Source organism: Hemicordylus capensis, chromosome 3 (genome assembly GCF_027244095.1).
Source record: "Hemicordylus capensis ecotype Gifberg chromosome 3, rHemCap1.1.pri, whole genome shotgun sequence".
Lineage (NCBI taxonomy): Eukaryota > Metazoa > Chordata > Lepidosauria > Squamata > Cordylidae > Hemicordylus > Hemicordylus capensis.
Genome location: NC_069659.1, coordinates 40,258,576 through 40,277,123, shown reverse-complemented (window position 1 = coordinate 40,277,123; position 18,548 = coordinate 40,258,576). Strand labels below are relative to the sequence as shown.

Sequence of the window (18,548 nt, the reverse complement as noted above, 5' to 3'; positions counted from 1 at the left end):
GGCAGAATATATATCTGCCACTCAAGCATGCCAAGAGGTGCCCAAGCGAATGCCGGATTTCAACATAGATGAACCCAAACCCATTGAGATATTCGAGGATAATCAAAGCTGCATCCAGATCTCACAAACTGAGAAAATTAAATTTAGAACACAATACACTGAAACAAACTACCATTATGTGTGGGATGCACAAGAAAAGGGACTTGTAACACTGATGTATTGTCCAAGTGAACAAATGGTAGCAGATGTGCTAACTAAGCCATTGCCCAGGGATGGTTTCAAAACCTTGAGAGAAGTTGGGACTTATTTGGAAGGATTTGATAGAAGGTTTGGATGGCATTCATATCTGTGGTATGATAAAAGTAATGTGCATAAAGATTTTCTTAATCACTATGTAAGAAGGAGCCTAATGAGAGTGTGGGTAAAATATAAAAAATGGTTTGAATCTAAAACTCCATTATGGCTATCCCTGATTGAAGCTTTAGCACGTAAAGAGATCAATATGCAACCTGAATTGGGTACCTATAGGGATTTGTTATGTTTCCAAGAGAAGGGCTGTAAATTAAAAAACCTAATCGAAGTACAAAATTTGGTTAGTAACTGGTTTCAGTACCATTAGTTAAATGAAATCTATAAGAAGGATCTTAAAGTTGGATTTGAAGATCAAATGTCGAGATTTGAGAAGGAGCTGTGTGAAAACAACGAAAAATTAGTTTCTAAGATGTATAAGCTGTTGCTTTTGGAGGAGAGAAGAGATGAAGTGGTTAAAATGACTATGATAAAATGGGCTCAAGATGTGGGTCATAATATAGATAAGGCAGCTTGGGGGAAATGATGGAAAATGGATTTAAAGTTCACTGCATGTTATACTTTAAAAGAAAATTATTATAAGATTATGTACAGGTGGTATTTGACACCCAAAAAATTAGCATTAATGTGTAAAAATGTTCTAAACAAATGTTGGAAATGTGGACATTGTGAAGGAACTTTTTTTCATATGTGGTGGTCTTGCGAGAAGGCAAAGGCCTTTTGGGATATGATATATAATGAGTTGAAGAAAATTTTTAAAATGACATTTCCTAAGAGGTCAGAATCCTTCCTGCTGGGAATAACGCAAGGAGAGTTTTCCAGAAGAAACTTAACATTTTTTATGTATGCAACCATGGTGGCCAGAATAGTATATGCGCAGAAATGGAAGGACAAGGAAATGTCCTCAAAAGAAGATTGGTTGATAAAAATTTTGGAATATGCTGAGATGGCAAAACTTACAGTACTGATAAGGGATGAAAACTTGGAATGTTTTAAAGAAGATTGGAAAACATTCTTACTACTACTACTACTAATAATAATAATAATAAAAATAATTCGATTTCTATACCGCCCTTTCAAAAATGGCTCAGGGTGGTTTACAAAGAGAAATAACAAATAAATAAGATGGCTCCCTGTCCCCAAAGGGCTCACATTCTAAAAAGAAACATAAGACACACACCAGCAACAGTCACTGGAAGTACTGTGCTGGGGGTGGATAGGGCCAGTTACTCTCCCCCTGCTAAATAAAGAGAATCACCACGGTAAAAGGTGCCTCTTTGCCCAGTTAGCAGGGGTTAAAGAACTATTACTATTACTATTATTAAAGAACTATTACTTAAAGAACTATTTTTCTAATATCGATTTTTCAGCAGGGTTTGAAATTTAGTAATAACAGCAGGTTGGGTAGAGTAAAATCGAGTTTGCAATGTGTAGGATATATGTTTTGAATTACTATAGCAATGGTTGACTTGTATAGTTAATGAATCGTGCAGATTGGTGAGCGGGAAGTCAATATTTACTTAATTAGATGTAACGGGATTGTTAAGATACTGTAAAAACCAATACAATTTTAAAAAGAAAAAAAAAAAGAGAAGTTGGGACTTATGGATAGCAGCACGAGCCGATGAGGAGAGTTGGAGCTAGGACCCTGGCAGCATCAGCTCTCAGCTGCAATGTCTTATAGGGTTTTATAACCACTGGGGGGTTTTAAGGTCATGGATAAAAGTGCTGGAATCCTCCCCTCTTTGTTCTTCCAGTGTTAGTCTTCATTTTGTCTTGCCAGAAATGGCTGTTTGTTTTTGGTCTCTCTCTTCAGCCATGAGCTACAGCAGAAATAAAGCTGCAGGCTTTTTCACATTTGTTTGTAACCTTTTCTTTAAATAAATCCTTGTAATTCTTCAATACTAAAGAACTGTCTCAAGACCTCTTGCTTTGCTGCTTTTCATCAAACTGGTTTTGCTTTGCTATTTGGTGACTGAATTGCCATTCTTCCCCTACGATCCCTCCAGTGGCTGTTGTGTCTATCTTATGTTTCTTTTTTAGATTGTGAGCCCTTTGCGGGAGCCATTTTGTTTATTTATTAATTATTCCTATATGTAAACCACTTTTGGATCTTTTGTTGAAAAGCAGAATATAAATATTAATAGTAGTAGTAATAAGAATCTATCCTGTACCCTTTCCCATTCAGCATTTATATGAAGTTGTTGGCAGGAATTCATTTGCTAGCATTGTGTTAGGTGCCACGATTAGGTACTAGGTGTTCCATGCTAATGACACTCAACATAATCAGTTCACATAAGCAGTTCACATAATCAGAAACTGGGTAGGACATGTATCCTACCCAGCTTCAGGTGCTGTGCACCCTCCCAATTTTCGATCGTGTGTGAGCAAACAACTAGATAGGAAGAGGAAGGTGTGATTGTGTGTGTGAGAGGAGTTGGGTAGGATGACTGTTCCTCCTACTTGGTTAACCTGCTGGGTATGAGAGTGGGTCGGATGGTGCTGTCCCCTACTCAGCTCCTCTCTCACACATGATCACTCCCCTCCTCCTTTCTAAATTGAAAATTTGAAGCATGCATAGCTCCTGAAGGTGGATAGAACACTTGTCCTATCTAGTTTCCGATCGTGTGAACTGTCTTATTTATTTACCCCCTGCCCCATTACACTGAGGTTCTGCAATCCTCATTTAGCATTTGGTCATGCTAGCTAATTATTACCTGGGTAGGGGGTTTGGGACACCAATAATAGATGTTTCACAAATGTTTCACAATTCCATAATGGGGAGAGGTGAGGGAAGAAAGCACAACGGGTTCGTGCTTCTTGTTCTTTGTGCTGCTTCACAATGTCATGCATAGTTATTGGACAATAATTTGGCTTCCTTTCCCCTCACATCTTCATAATATCTGAAGTTCAATGTGCACATCTTCCCCGCCAACCCCACAACTGATATTGTGGTAGCAAGCATGAATTGCTAATCAGGGTCTGCCCTGGTTTGCATCTGGATGGGCAGCTACATGTGAGTGCTATAAGATATTCATTAGCATGCAGAATGTCCCAGGTTCCCCCACTGGCAGCTCCAGGTAGGGCTGAGAGACACTCCTGCTGGAAACTTTGGAGAGCTGCTGCCAGTCAGTGTAGACCAGGGGTGTTGAGCTGCAACCTTCCAGCAATTGTTGGTCTACAACTCCCATAATCCCCAGTCACAGTGCCAAGTTAGTAGCCTAGGAGGGCCACAGTTTGACACTACTGGGTTAGATGGACCAATGGTCTGACTCGGTATAAGGCAGCATCCTATGTTCTAACTCCATGGCAAATGTGCAAGCTTGTATGGGAACATGTTAAGCTGGTGCACTTGGCCATGGACTTGTGGGGTGGTGGGAAGATGTGAAAGCTCTGAACTTCAGATATCACAAAGATGCAGAAAAAGAAAGGCAATTTTGCATTACATATAATTAATTATTTAATGCCCAAAGCTACTCTTAAAGCAGCAAATATCTTTGATAAACAACTGTTCCTACATTTAGAAGCACCTTTGAGGATTTTTAAAATATATGTTTTAAATTATATCAGATGAGATTACTTTTCTAAATAACCTGTAAATATCACTGTACAGCTTGTAGCAGCTTCCAGTCTAAGCCCAAATGTCACCATAAAAGGGCTTTTATGCTCTTCTGCATGGAAACTTCTGACTGTACATCTTGAGGATATGTCTTTACCAGCTGTTTTTAGTGTATTATGACCCAGGGCACAATATAAAGGTTGGATACAGTCTGTACCTCATTCTGTGGGGTGATCCTTACTAGAACTCCACATCAAGGTCCTGTTGTTGTGAGGTTAGTACTCATTAAAGAGGTATGAATTTTCTTGTAATTTCCTTCATAATATCAGGACAAACTACCCAGAACATTTACTTCTGAATCGGCATACCTCACCTGCCAGCTGTTCTAAGCAGCAAGCATCACCAGAGGTGTACCTAAGTAATTTTGGAGCCTAGACCTAAAGGCCTTTGGAGCCCCCCGCCCCCATGACACCACAGTAATTTTAACATGTGGGTTCTTGAGGGCACAAATAGTAACTGAACTCACAAGAATGAACTAGTACCGTATTTTCCGGCGTATAAGACGACTTTTCACACCATAAATTTCTGCTCGTAAATGGGGGGGTGGTCTTATACGCCGAGTGTAGTTTAGGGATCGCTAATTATCCTATGGTTCCAAGCTCCTGTTGTGCCCCTTACCTCCTCCTGCACACACACAGCTTTCCGGTGCTTTGTAACAGCGGGCGGAGGGAAAGCGGAGGGAGGGAAAGCCCCTTACCTCCTCCTGCACACACACAGCTTTCCGGTGCAGTGTAACAGCGGGCGGAGGGAAAGCGGAGGGAGGGAAAGCCCCTTACCTCCTCCTGCACACACACAGCTTTCTGGTGCTTTGTAACAGCGGGCGGAGGGAAAGCAGAGGGAGGGAAAGCCCCTTACTTCCTCCTGCACACACACAGCTTTCTGGTGCTTTGTAACAGCGGGCGGAGGGAAAGCGGAGCCCGCCCCTGCATCCACTAACCGCCCATTGTAGTCCCGAGCTCCTGTTGTGCCCCTTACCTCCTCCTGCACACACACAGCTTTCCGGTGCTTTGTAACAGCGGGCGGAGGGAAAGCAGAGGGAGGGAAAGCCCCTTACTTCCTCCTGCACACACACAGCTTTCTGGTGCTTTGTAACAGCGGGCGGAGGGAAAGCGGAGGGAGGGAAAGCCCCTTACCTCCTCCTGCACACACACAGCTTTCCGGTGCAGTGTAACAGTGGGCGGAGGGAAAGCGGAGCCCGCCCCTGCATCCACTACCGCCCATTGTAGTCCCGAGCTCCTGTTGTGCCCCTTACCTCCTCCTCCTGCACACACAGCATACAGTACAGTATAGAAAATGTCCAACAGTCAAAATCCTATCATGCCATCATCAAACCCCATCATGGCACCAGCAAGAAGAAAGAAATATGAAGCTAGTTTCAAACTTAAAGTTGTAAACTTTGCCATGGAACATAATAATTGTGCTGCTGCAAGACAATATGGAGTAACAGAAAAGATGGTTCGGGACTGGAAAGCAAATGAAAAAGCATTAAAGACTATGCCAAGGGGTAAGTGTGCATTAAGAAGAGGCACCCCACATTGGCCAGAACTCGAAAAACATGTAGCAGACATGGTGAATGAGCATCGCCAAAACGGTTATGTAGTAACACGAAATAAAATACGCTTGTTTGCACTTCAGTGGGCCAAATCTAACCCAGATCACAGCAACAATTTTAAGGCCACTGTATCCTGGTGTAGTAGATTCATGACAAGGCATAATATGGTACTAAGGCAAAAGACAAAAATTGCCCAAAAATTACCTGCAGATCTGGATAGCAAAGTAAATAGTTTCCATCGCTACGTAATACAACAGCGCACTAAACATGGCTATGCGTTAAGTAATATTGGAAACATGGATGAAACTTCAATGAATTTTGATATGATTGGAAATAAAACTGTCCATCAAAAAGGTGAAAAAACAATTCTGATTAAAACAACAGGACATGAGAAGTCGAGTTTTACAGTGGTACTAGCATGCACAGCTGATGGCAACAAACTGAAACCAATGATTATTTTTAAAAGGAAAACAATGCCAAAACTCAAGTTCCCTGCTGGTTGTTTTGTACATGTGAATGAAAAAGGCTGGATGGATGAAGAGGGTGTGAAACTATGGCTTGATAATGTATGGAGCAGACGACCAGGCGGTCTTATTCAAAAACGTAGTCTACTGGTGTGGGATATGTTCAGGGCTCATTTAACTCCCACCACCAAGCAAAGGCTTGCAAGACTAAACACGGATGCAGCAGTTATTCCTGCAGGATTGACATCATTAGTACAGCCATTGGATGTGTGCCTAAACAAGCCGTTTAAAGATCGCATTCGAGAACAGTGGAATGAATGGATGGTTAGCGGCAAAAAGTCGTACACAAAAGGAGGAAATATGCGTGCTCCACAGTTGGATGTTTTGTGCCAATTTGTCATAACAGCCTGGAATGATATTGACGCAGAGACAGTAGTCAAGTCTTTCAAGAAGTGTGGAATATCAAATTCATTAGATGGTATGGAGGACGACTACTTGTGGCAAGATGAAGAGGAAGCCGAAGCTGAGAGCACACCATCTGATACGGAATTCGATCCATATGACGACTGCCTTGCAAATGTATCACAAGATGTCATTGATGAACTTATGATATCAGATGACGAACAGGAGGATTTTGAAGGCTTTTAAAAGGGAAACTGTCACGCTAGCAAAAAATACCATAGCTTGCAGTTATGATGCATGCTACTCGCCAGTGACTTGCCCAGCACTTGCTCTCTCTCTATTGTTTGTTAACTTCCTCCTATCATTGTCAGTTCCAGTTTAGTTTATAGCTTAGAAAACAAACAGTATGGCAGCTCCCATGCGTTTATTGTGTTATCCTTTCATTCAGCTTCTGAGTTTAATCCACCTGCACTTACGGTATGTTTACGGTACATGTTTGATGACATTCAGCCTTATGTTTATAAGTGACAGTTTTGCTGCTTTGAATTAAAATTACCATGTTGAAATCAAATCTGATGTTCTTATAAGTTTTATTTGGTGTGCGGAAGGGGGGTAGTCTTATACGGCGAGTATATAACAAAATCTATATTTTAACTGGAAAAGTCAGGGGGTCGTCTTATACACCCAGTCGTCTTATACGCCGGAAAATACGGTAACTGAACTTCACAAGTCTTGAAGAGAGAGGAAGCAACACGCTTGTATTTCTCTCCTAAAGAAGATATCAAGCAAGAGAACATAGCAAGGAAATAAAGCAAGCAAGCAAGCAACTAACTAACTAACTAACTAAATAAATAAATAAATAAATCACCAAGAAGACAAGAGGGGAAGGAGAAACTAAGTGTGTTAGGACTGGTACTTTTCTAGGGTTTGATTTCTGGCTGAGTGGAAGTGTTTGTGTCTTTGACAGAGGAGTAGCCTGAGTGGGGGATTCATTCCAGGTGAGTGCCTCAGCTTGTGGGAGGGGTCACATTCCTGAGGAGAGTCAGTTTGCCTGCTGGTCTTGAATACAAGGCTCAGACCAGTGGAAGTTTGCTCCCAGGATCTTGCAAACAGGAGTTTGCAAACAAATACTGAAGGAGTTTAGCAGGAGATTGGCAGGGAACCCTGTGGGGACACACACAAGTGGTTCCCCTTCATCACAGAGGATAAACACAATGGTGAGTACTACCCAATGGGGTGTGCACGGAACCACACGGTGCGGTCTGGCACTGAGGGGGGGGTCTACATTTAAGGGCGGGGGGTAGAACTTACCCCTCTCGCCGCTCTTCCCCCTCTGGCGCTGCGTTTTAGATTGAAGTTTTTGGGGCGGCAGCGTTCCTCCCTGCCACCCCTGCCCCCGTCGTTGCCCGGAAGTCACAGTAATATGAGCATGTATGCGCGCGGTGCAGCGCGTGCGTGCCTGTTGCTGGCGCACGGCGGCGAAAGGCGCACGCGTGCCATGACGCGTGCATGCGTGCTCGTATTACTGCGACTTCCGGGCAACGACGGGGGCAGGGGAATCTTTGGGGCAGATTTGGGGCAGAAAGGGGGCCTGAGGGGCAAAACAGTGGGTTGGGTGGCAGTGCCTCAAGGGGTGCCTGCCACTTGCCCTATTCCAAAGGAATAGGGCAAAGGGCTGATTTCTTAGGAATTGTTGAAGTTAATGCTTCTTTAAGGTCCCCCCCCCCAGGGAATAAAGGAGGTTTCAGAAGACTCATAACTCCACCTTGGGGGCACTGGGGTAGCCGGGAGCGAGTGCTGGTGTAGTGCACACAGGGTGCCAACCACCCCCATGGGTTGCTGACCCATGGGGTGCTGGGTTCTGTTGTTTCTGAGGTGTTCTGAGTATAGATTCTCTGGTAGCATATGAGATTTTCAATGACAAACCAGGAATCCACTCTCACATGCTACCAGAGAATCTGAATCTACACTCAAACATCTCAGAAACAACAGAACCCAGTACCCCATGGGTTAGCAACCCATGGGGGTGATTGGCACCCTATGTGCTCTACACCACCACTTGCTCTGGGCCACCCTGGTGCCCCCCAAGTGCAGTTATGGGGCAGGAATTATGGAGGTTCATCATTCCCTATGGGGAAGAACTTTAGAAGCGCAAACTCTATTACATCTTTAAAAATCAGCCCTCTGCCCAATTCCTTTGAAATAATTCTGGCAGCTTCCTTGCCCCCACTGGGCACTACCACCCACCCTACTCTGCTCTGGGCCACCCCTTTCCCCCCAACATGAAGCTATACGTTTGCTGAAACCTCCATTCTTCCCTATGGGAAAAATCCTATACTTCAAAAATTCACCAAAAACCAGCCCTTTGCCCAATTCCTCTGAAATTTGGGTGGAAGTCTCCACCCATTGGGAACTACCACCCCCACCCACTAGTTTTTCCCATTTTTCAAAATCCAAAACATTTCGGATTGGGATTTTGCAATTTCAAACAAAGAACAAAATTGGGGTGTTTCGGATTTGCTGATTTCCAACAAAGAACAAAACGGGGGTGTTTTGGATTCGGGCCAAAAACAAAACAGGGGAAAAAACAAAATGCACAACCCTGCTCTGAGGCAAGATGAGTGAGCTGCAATACTTGGTTACTAATGAAAACATAGATATAGTGGGTGTAACGGAAACCTAGTGGAATGGTGAAAACCATTGGGACACTATTATTCCTGGATATAAGCTCTATAGAAGAGACAGGGAGGGGAGGAGTGGTAATGTATATCAAAGAAGGGATAGATTCCAATAAGCTAGAAAACCTAGGTGGACCAGAGTCCTCCACAGAATCATTATGGGTAACATTATGAGGACTGAAAGGAAATGTGTTACTAGGGACGTCCTAAATTCACATTCAAGTAAAGAAAGAGAGGCCAAATTTCTAGATGTGCTAAATGTGCCTTAGAACAGTTAGTCGCGGAATCAACCAGAGATGGCAACCTTGGACTTAATACTGAGTGGTGCCCAGGACCTGGTGCGAGATGTCAGAGTTGCAGAACCATTGGGTAGCAGTGACCATAGTATGATCCAATTCAGCATATATGCAAAGTGGAGAATTGTCAAGGAATTGTTTCTTCCAGAAGAGGAAACTTCTCAAAAAATGAGGGGACTGGTAAAAAGGAAGTTGAAAGGGAAAGTCAGGAGGGTCAAATCACTCCAGAAAGCATGGAAATTATTTAAAACCACAATACTAGAAGCACAGTTGGCATGTATACTAAGAAGGAGGAAAGGTACCACCAAGTTCAGGAAGACACCAGCATGACTAACAAGCAGAGTCAAGGAAGCTATAAAAGGGAAGAAGACTTCCTTCAGAAATGGAAGTCCTGCCCAAATGAAGAGAACAGGAAGGAACATAAACTCTGGCAAAAGAAATGCAAGGAGACAAGAATGGATGCAAAAAGAGAGTTTGAGGAGCATACATAGAACCCCTGCTAACTGGGCAAAGAGGCACCTTTTACCGTGGTGATTCTCTTTATTTAGCAGGGGGAGAGTAACTGGCCCTATCCACCCACAGCACAGTACTTCCAGTGACTGTTGCTGGTGTCTATTTTATGTTTCGTTTTAGAATGTGAGCCCTTTGGGGACAGGGAGCCATCTTATTTATTTATTGTTTCTCTTTGTAGACCGCCCTGAGCCATAAACACCTGGGCTATACCTGTTATCAGATACACTGCAGGAATAATAGACTGGACCCAGACAGAGCTAGAGACGCTAGATCGTAAGACCAGGAAAATCATGACCATCAATCATGCTCTGCACCCCCGCAGTGATGTCGATAGGCTATACCTCCCTCGCAGCTCAGGTGGAAGAGGAATGCTGCAAGTCCTTCAAACAGTAGAGGAGGAGAAAAGAGGCCTTGAAGAATATATCAAGGACAGTGAAGAAGATGCACTTCAAATGGTCAATAATGCGAAACTCTTCAACACCAATGAAAGAAAGCAGGCCTACAAGAAAGAACAAGTCAAGAACCGAGCAGAAAATTGGAAAAAATAAGCCACTGCATGGTCAATATTTGCACAATATAAGTGGAAAATCAGACATCACCAAGACCTGGCAATGGCTTAAGAATGGCAACTTGAAGAAAGAAACAGAGGGTTTAATACTGGCTGCACAAGAACAGGCACTAATGTAATAAGAGCAAAAGTCGAAAAATCCACCACAAACAGCAAGTAAAGAAGCAGATGAAACAGTGGACCACCTAATCAGCTGTTGTAAAAAGATTGCACAGACTGACTACAAACAAAGGCATGACAAAGTAGCAGGAATGATACACTGGAACATCTGCAAAAAATACAAGCTACCTGTAGCCAAAAATTGGTGGGACCACAAAATTGAAAAAGTTGAAGAAAATGAAGATGTAAAAATATTATGGGACTTCCAACTACAAACAGACAAACATCTGCCACACAATACACCAGATATAACTGTAGTCGAGAAGAAAGAAAAACAAGTGAAAATAATCGACATAGCAATACCAGGGGATAGCAGAATAGAAGAAAAAGAAATAGAAAAAATCACCAGTTACAAAGATCTACAAATTGAAATTGAAAGGCTGTGGCAGAAAAAGACCAAAATAATCCCAGTGGTAATTGGCGCCCTGGGTGCAGTTCCAAAAGACCTTGAAGAGCACCTCAACACCATAGGGGCCACAGAAATCACCATCAGCCAATTACAAAAAGCAGCTTTACTGGGAACAGCCTATATTCTGCGATGATATCTATAACAACAGCAACAACATTGACAAATTCTGGCATCCCAGGTCCTTGGGAAGGACTCAATGTCTGGATAAAACAAACCAGTCAATAACACCTGTCTGACTGTGTAAAATAATAATAATAGCTACAAGTGTCAAGGGGAATAACAAAAACTTCTTTAAAAATATGAGAAGTAGAAAACCTGCCAGGGAGGCGGTTGGCCCCTTAGATGATGAGTGTGTGCAAGGGATTATTAAGGAGGATAAGGAGATTGCAGAGAAGCTGAATGAGTTCTTTGCATCTGTCTTCATGGCGGAGGATACTGAACATATACCTTATCTGGAATTGAGCTTTTCAGGTTTAGCGGCTGAAGAACTGGGCCAATTTGAGGGGACAGGGGAAAATGTCCTAAACTGTTTTAAAAAACTAAAAATTAACAAATCATAATCCAAGAGTTCTCAAGGAACTCAAATGTGAAATTGCCCATCTCCTAGCAAAAAAAATTGTAACTTGTCCCTACAATCAGGCTCTGTACCAGAGGACTGGAAAGTAGCCAATGTGACTCCAGTTTTCAAAAAGGAATCGAGGGGGGTGGTGTCCGGGAAATTACAGGCCGGTCAGCTTAACTTCGATGCCAGGAAAATTGATGGAAAGCATACTTAAGGACAACATTGTTAAACATATAGAATAGGGTTTGCTGAAGGAGAACCAGCATCGCTTCTTCAGGGGCAAATCTTGTCTCACTGACCATTTGGCGTTCTTTGAGAGTGTCAACAGGCATGCGGATAAGGTGATCCGATTGACATAGTATACTTGGACTTCCAAAAAGCTTTTGACAAGGTTTCCCACCAAAGGCTCTTGAGTAAACTTAGCAGTCATGTGATAAGGGGACAGGTTCATGTGTGGAGTGGTAACTGGTTGAAGGACAGGAAATAAATGGACAGTTTGCTCAATGGAGGGAAGTAAGATGTGAGGTCCCCAAGGGATCTCCTCTTTAACTTGTACAGTGAAAGCAAGTCTAGGGTGATGCACATTGGGGCAAAAAAACCCCTACTTCACATATATGCTGATGGGATCTGAGTTGTTGATAACTGACAAAGTGCATGAAATGTACAAATTCATGGTTGGATGCTGAGGGTTTTTTTTTTTTTTTAAAGCTTAAAAGCTGGGTGGTAGAGGAGGGGAAACTGGCTGGCTCGAGACAGTGACCCTTGTAGAGGGGGTATTTTACCTCCCCCCCCATGCAAATTTTCTAGAAATTATCCCCTACAAGCTGAGGTGAATACACTTGCTGAGGAAAAAACACCACCACAATACGTGTGCTTATCTTCCCCCCACTCCCAATGGGGCTAATAGTAGCTGGCCAGGGCAGTTTTTATCAGGAAATGGTATGGTGAGAAAGGGCTAAGCACCCCAGACTATTTTGGGCCATTCTCTACTGCTACTTTAAAGTTTTAAAACAGAGGGCAAGAGTAGATCCAGTCAGACTCATGCTTCCATTGCAGTTTGCCCTAAAGTTACAGGCCTTTCATTGGAAGGCTACACACCTAAAAGAACTCTAGGGAAGTCCCCAGAGTAATAAATAATGGCTATTACATTGTTATTTAGCCACTACCAGGCCCTAATAATGCTCATCTGATACTTGGTTGGAAAACTGCAATTTTAGGCTGGGAGGATTGAATCTGTAGCTGCAAGTTATTTGTTACAAATTATGCGTGAAGTTTTCATTGCTGTTTTAGATGCCACACCAAAATTATAGTGCACTTTACCACTGTTCATTGAAACCCTTACTTTTTCATGGTTTGCAAATGTTCAATCCTCTTCAACTCAATAACCTGAACTTCTCTCTAGAGAGCCTTAAGCTCCTTAAATATCTTCAGTTTGCCAGATTTCTTGGAGTTCTCTCTCCAGGAAGCCAATTTTGCTTCTAAACTCTCGAGATTAGTTTGACTGCATCTTCTGTGTGTTCCAAGCAGCTCAATAAAATGCTGCCTAATTGCTGCCTTTGCAGAGTCCCGGGGGTGACAGTATTTGTCTTTAGACGATCATTGTGGACAATAAACCCTTCTCTCGCTTGAGCTAAGGCTTTTTATTATTGAAATCTGAGCTGTGTAAAATTAGTTCACTAGCAAGTAACCCAAAAACATCTCCAATTATTCTTCACTCACAATGCAAGGCTGACCAGACATCAGGATTTGCAAGCAATTGATACTATGAATGATGACAGGAATGCCCGATTTGTTTTCTCCTGAAAAGGAATGTGAACATTTCTCAACTCAGCAAGTTAACTGCGTAGTAGTCCCATTGAAATCAATAGGGCTTATGTTACGCCAGTAGTGATGAATTTGTTCCATTTTTTTCAATGGGATTTAAGTATGACTAACTTTAATGGGATCTGAGCCAGCTTTGTTAATTTATTGGCATGTTTTAACTCTGGTCTCAAAGGACAGGTATAATTATTTAAAAGTTTTAGCACAATTCTGTGCATACGGACCAGTGTCAGTACATGGCCCAGGGCTAGCTGGCTAATAGCTGCTGAGAACCAAATCTTGGGGTGGTGGTGGAATACTGACTCCTTCCTCAGCTTCTGGGGGAGGATTGAGCCCAGTCAGAGGACCGAGCCCAAATTGGCAGCCAGGGTTGCTGCTAGGTTGGGGGTGGGGGCAAGGTCTTATGCCGCTCCCTGATGGCATGCTTAGTGGCAGAGCAGCAGTCTGCAGTGTTTGGGAGTAGTCATGTGGGTTGCCGAGAAGCACTCAGTGTGTGATATCTATCTATCTATCTATCTATCTATCTATCTATCTATCTATCTATCTATCTCAATATCACATATATAAGGCAGCTGCCAGCACAGCTGCTATGAAGTGTTCTGGATTGCTGCTACTGCCCAGGCTCTAAACCAAATTGGGAACCGGGCAGTACCTCGGGACTGGGCTGTGAACCTTTTGATGGTTCTGGGCTCCTGGCCAGTACCCGACACCACTCCTGCCATCAGCCACGTGTTGAGTGTGCCCCGATCTCCTTACCTTGGCAGCAAATATAGTGGTGGACATAGGAGAAAAACTGAAACAGTGCCCACCATCATATCTACTGCCAATAAACCTGCTATCTGGGCAAAAAGGCACATTTCAAAGTGGCTCTTAGCAGGAGAGAGCAGATGTTCCTATTCAGCGTCCTCCAGTGGCTGCTGCTGCTGCCTCCCCAGTTTCTTTTTAGACTGCGAGCCTTTGCGAACAGAGAACTATCTTTTGTTTTGATGTGTTGCAAACTGCTTTGCAAACTTTTTTAAAATTGAAAAGCAGTACATATGTACCAATCGGGATGAAGGGATCTGACCAGTTTTGGATGGGGTTGCACTTGGATGGGGTTGCACTTTGGATGGGGTTGCAAGTGTGCAGCTTGGGAGTACTGCTGGATCCAGTTCTGCTTTTGAAAGCTCAGGTGGAGGTGGTGGCCAGAGGTGCTTTTGCACAGTTACTCACGCCCTAGCTGCGTTGCGGCTGGATTACAGTAACACACTCCACGTGGGGCTGCTCTTGAAGAATATTCGGAAACTGCAGCTAGTGGGAAACTAGGAAACTGCAGCAGCTAGGATTGTATCTGGAGCTGTCTGTTGGGATCATATTACACCCACTCTGAAAGAGCTGCACTGGCTACCTATTTATTTATTTATTACATTTATAAACCGCCCCATCCAGAGGCTCTGGGCGGTGTACAACAACTTTTTAAAAAGACATAAAACCCACAATTCAAACACAATGCTAAAAACAATGTAAAAACCGTTCAAAAATGATTAAGACCATTTTAAACCAATTAAAATACTTTTAAAAAACACCGCCACTTTATAAGCTTTGGAAGGCCAGGCCAAAAAAAAAAAAAAGGTTTTTAGGGCTCTTTTACAGGCCGACAGCAAGCCAAAACTTTGTTTCCAGGTCCAATTCAAGCTGCTGGTTTTGACCTTTAAAGCTCTTAACGGTTTGGGCCCAGGATGTCTGACGGACCGCCTGCTCCCAAGGGTTTCTGCCCACTTGACCAGATCATCAGAAGGGGCGCTGCTCCGCGTGCAGGTGGTGAGAGAGGCTTTGTTGTCGAGCACGTGGGGCAGGGCCTTCTCAGTCATTGCCCCCTGGCTTTAGAATGCTCTCTTGGCTGAAATCCGCTCCTCAGTCTCCTTGACAGTTTTTAGGGGGAAAGTAAAGACGTGGCTTGTAAACCCAGGCTTATGAATGAGAGTATTGTTTTTTAATGTTGCTGCTTTGTTTTATGTATTATTATTATAAATTATTATTATTATTATTATTTTATGGGTTATTAAATTTTTATATAGAGATTATATTTATATTTATATTATATGTTTTTTTGTATACTGGACTTTAATTTTTGAGATCTGTACCTTTGGATTTTAATTATGTATTGTTTTAATTATACAGTGGTCCCTCTACTTACGAAATTAATCCGTTCCGAATGCACATTTGTAAGTCAAAAAATTCGTAAGTCGAAAAGCGGTTTCCCATAGGAATGCATTGGGAACGGATTAATGCGTTCCGGAGCCTAGAAAAAAGACCCAGACCCCCAGTAAGGCTTGCAAACTGCACAGGAACATTTCTTTTCAAGAATAAACAGGCAGTAAACAGGCAGGCAAGTCAAGGAAACCGCATGTAAAATTCGTAAGTCGAGGAAACCCCATCTAAAAATTTGTAAGTCGAAAAAACCGCATCTAAAACCGGATCTAAAACTGCCGTTTGTAACTCGAAAAATACTTATGTCGAGTAGTTTGTAAGTCGAGGGACCACTGTATTGTAAACCACAGTATATACACTGAACAGTAAATACATAAATATGTAAGTTTAATAATGATAACAAGGGGCCCACAGCTCGGGACCCTGGTGAGACCCCCCTCAATTTTGAAGCGAGATTTGATTGGTTATTTTGGAAACAAGTCAGAGTAGCAACAGGGCGGGCACTTAACACCATCATCCCCCTACAGAGACCTTACGAGTTACCCCTGCATGAGCAGAGTCCTGCAGCTGCTTTCCTCAGCCAGAATATGTATTGTATGCTCGCTGAACAGGGGCAGAAGAGAGACAAGCCCCAGCGAGCACCAAGACGCGTCTCGACGTGAGGGAGATTCAGGTCTCCCACCAGCAGGGGGAGCAGCGACTGTTACTCGCGACGCGCTCTCCCTGCTCTGCCTCCATGGCAACAAGTCGCCGCCGCCGCCGCGCGCGCACCAACGGGCTGAAGGAGCCAGAGGGCTGCGCCCCCTCCCCTCCGTCCCCCCTCGCGCGCGCAGCCGAAGGACGCGGCCTCGCCAGGTCAGGCCGCCGGTTCCATCGCTTTATTTCCTCCCTGCCGGATCAGTCCACCTCGGCTGTGTAGGGTGAGGAAGATGCGACGCTCATCCCTCCAGCCAGGAATCGCGAGTAGCCGCCGCCGTGCTTCGTAACCGACGGTCAGTCCGCGGGTAGGTAATAAACCAGAGGACCCGAGAGAACGGGCTTTTCTCTCTTTCTCTCCCTTCCTCGCGAAGCATGACGGGAGTCGTAGTTTGGCTAGCCATCGCTTCGTCTGGTTGCCCAAGGAAGCGCGGGCCTGAAAGAACTGCAAATCCCAGCGAGCTCTGGGCGCTCGTCGGGTAACAGATTTGTGCTGCCCTTGAGTGCTCCTCTCTGGCAGGGGAGGGCTGGCCAGGGGGAGGGCCTGAGGGGAAAAGGCAGCTAGCCACCCTCGGCAGGGGGTGGGGGAAAGGGAGGCTGTAGTCTGGGGCTGAGCCCATACAACGGAGCAGAGAGGCCCCTTCTCTCCCTTAATCCTTAGTCTTATCCGTGGGGCGCTGTCAGGCTAGGGGTCGGATCTCCGCCCCCTCCCTTTAAGATGGGATCTGTCAGATAGCTGATGTTGCAGGTCTAAATGATAGCAAGAAATTGGAAAATTAGTGAGGGTGCATAGGAACATAGGAAGCTGCCATATACTGAGTCAGACCATTGGTCCATCTAGCTCTGTATTGTCTACACAGACTGGCAGCGGCTTCTCAAAGGTTGCCGGTAGGAGTCCCTTTCAGCCCTATCTTGGAGATGCCAGAGAGCAAACTTGGAACCTTCTGCTCTTCCCAGAGTGGCTCCATCCCCTCAGGGGAATATCTTCTAGTGCTCACAGTTCTAGTCTCCCTTTCATATGCAACCAGGGTGGACCCTGCTTACCTAAGGGGGCAAGTCATGCTTGCTACCACAAGACCAGCTCTCCTTTCCAAAATCTCATGTTGATTTTGAAGGCTATGGCTTCAAAATCAACATGAGAAAGGATCACGCAGAAGCTGGAATGTTTATTGTACAGATTTCTGCGGGACTGGCTGAGATGTTATAAGGACAATAACATTCTATATGGTTTCCTTTCCCTCAGCTCCCTAGTTAACACTGACCCCCACCAAGTAATATAAAATTAATCAAGTACTGTTTTTAACCTGGAGAGAATCTATCTATGTGGTTGCTAAGCGTTGACACTGACTTGATGGCACTTAATCAATAACTGTTTTTAAAAAGTGGGTTTGTTGCTATTAGTAATATAGGAAAAGATTCATTATATATTCAACTGTAACAGCGAAATGTTGTCACTGATAATCTGTGTTCCCTTTAAGGCATGCATATGTGCATGCACTTACACATTTTTTTAATGACCATTCAGATAATTTTAGATCCCACTCAGGTTGAATCAGGAAGGCCCCATTCTGAATACACATGCCACACACACTGCCTTGATACTGCCACCCAGAAAAAGCTCATTCAGCACACAGATGGAAAAAATTAGAGAGAACTCTGCTGATAGCGTTTTAAAGAAAATCTCATCTGGTCTGCTCCAGGTGTGCCTTTGAACCATCAAATAGATGGAAGGTGGAGTGTAATCTCATTCAGCTTTTGGGCTGTATCCTTTCAAAATTCTTTGGTGTAATTCACAGTTACATAAGTGAGGTTGAGTTCTCACATGGCTGCACTGCAATGCAAATGACGATCTGAATGTGTGAAATGATCACTGTCAATTGTACACCATTGGTAAGCTTTCCTATCTCCTCAAACACAGTACTTTTCAGTGGAGGCATTTTCCACATTCAGCTCCAGGCCAGCCAATGATGAAGTACTGAGACAACCCTGAGTTGCTCATCCTTGTATCCATGCCAACAGGGTGATGTCAGCATACTTTGCCAAAAGTAAGCTGAAACAAGGGGACTGGGCAAGATGAGGGTTGTGAGCCACATGCAGAATCAGAATATTTGATGTGGCACTGCCTTTAGGATGGGCATGCAGGACCAGCATATCATAGGGGATATTAGGGTCAGGCCTGGAATCACAGTTTTTTCTTTTTCAAAAGAAAGTTGTGCTTGTGGCTGTTGAGCAAAGGCTGTAAAAGATTTCAGGCATTGTTTTGTTACTATTGGAAAGAAGACTGATAATGTCCCTTTTAGAGTATTTGTC

General features: G+C 43.8%; 1 protein-coding gene across 2 annotated transcripts in view; it reads left to right on the top strand.

Moving 5' to 3' along the window:
- Positions 1-16,286: 16,286 nt before the first annotated feature.
- KATNAL1 (katanin catalytic subunit A1 like 1) overlaps positions 16,287-18,548 on the top strand; it is a 63,630-nt gene continuing 61,368 nt past the window's right edge. Inside the window, exon 1 of one of the 2 annotated variants that reach the window (XM_053310131.1) lies at positions 16,287-16,534. The gene's annotated coding sequence lies outside the window, so the exon portion shown is untranslated. Of the gene's footprint in view, positions 16,547-18,548 lie in introns of both variants that reach the window. The other variant, XM_053310130.1, reaches the window with a different exon arrangement.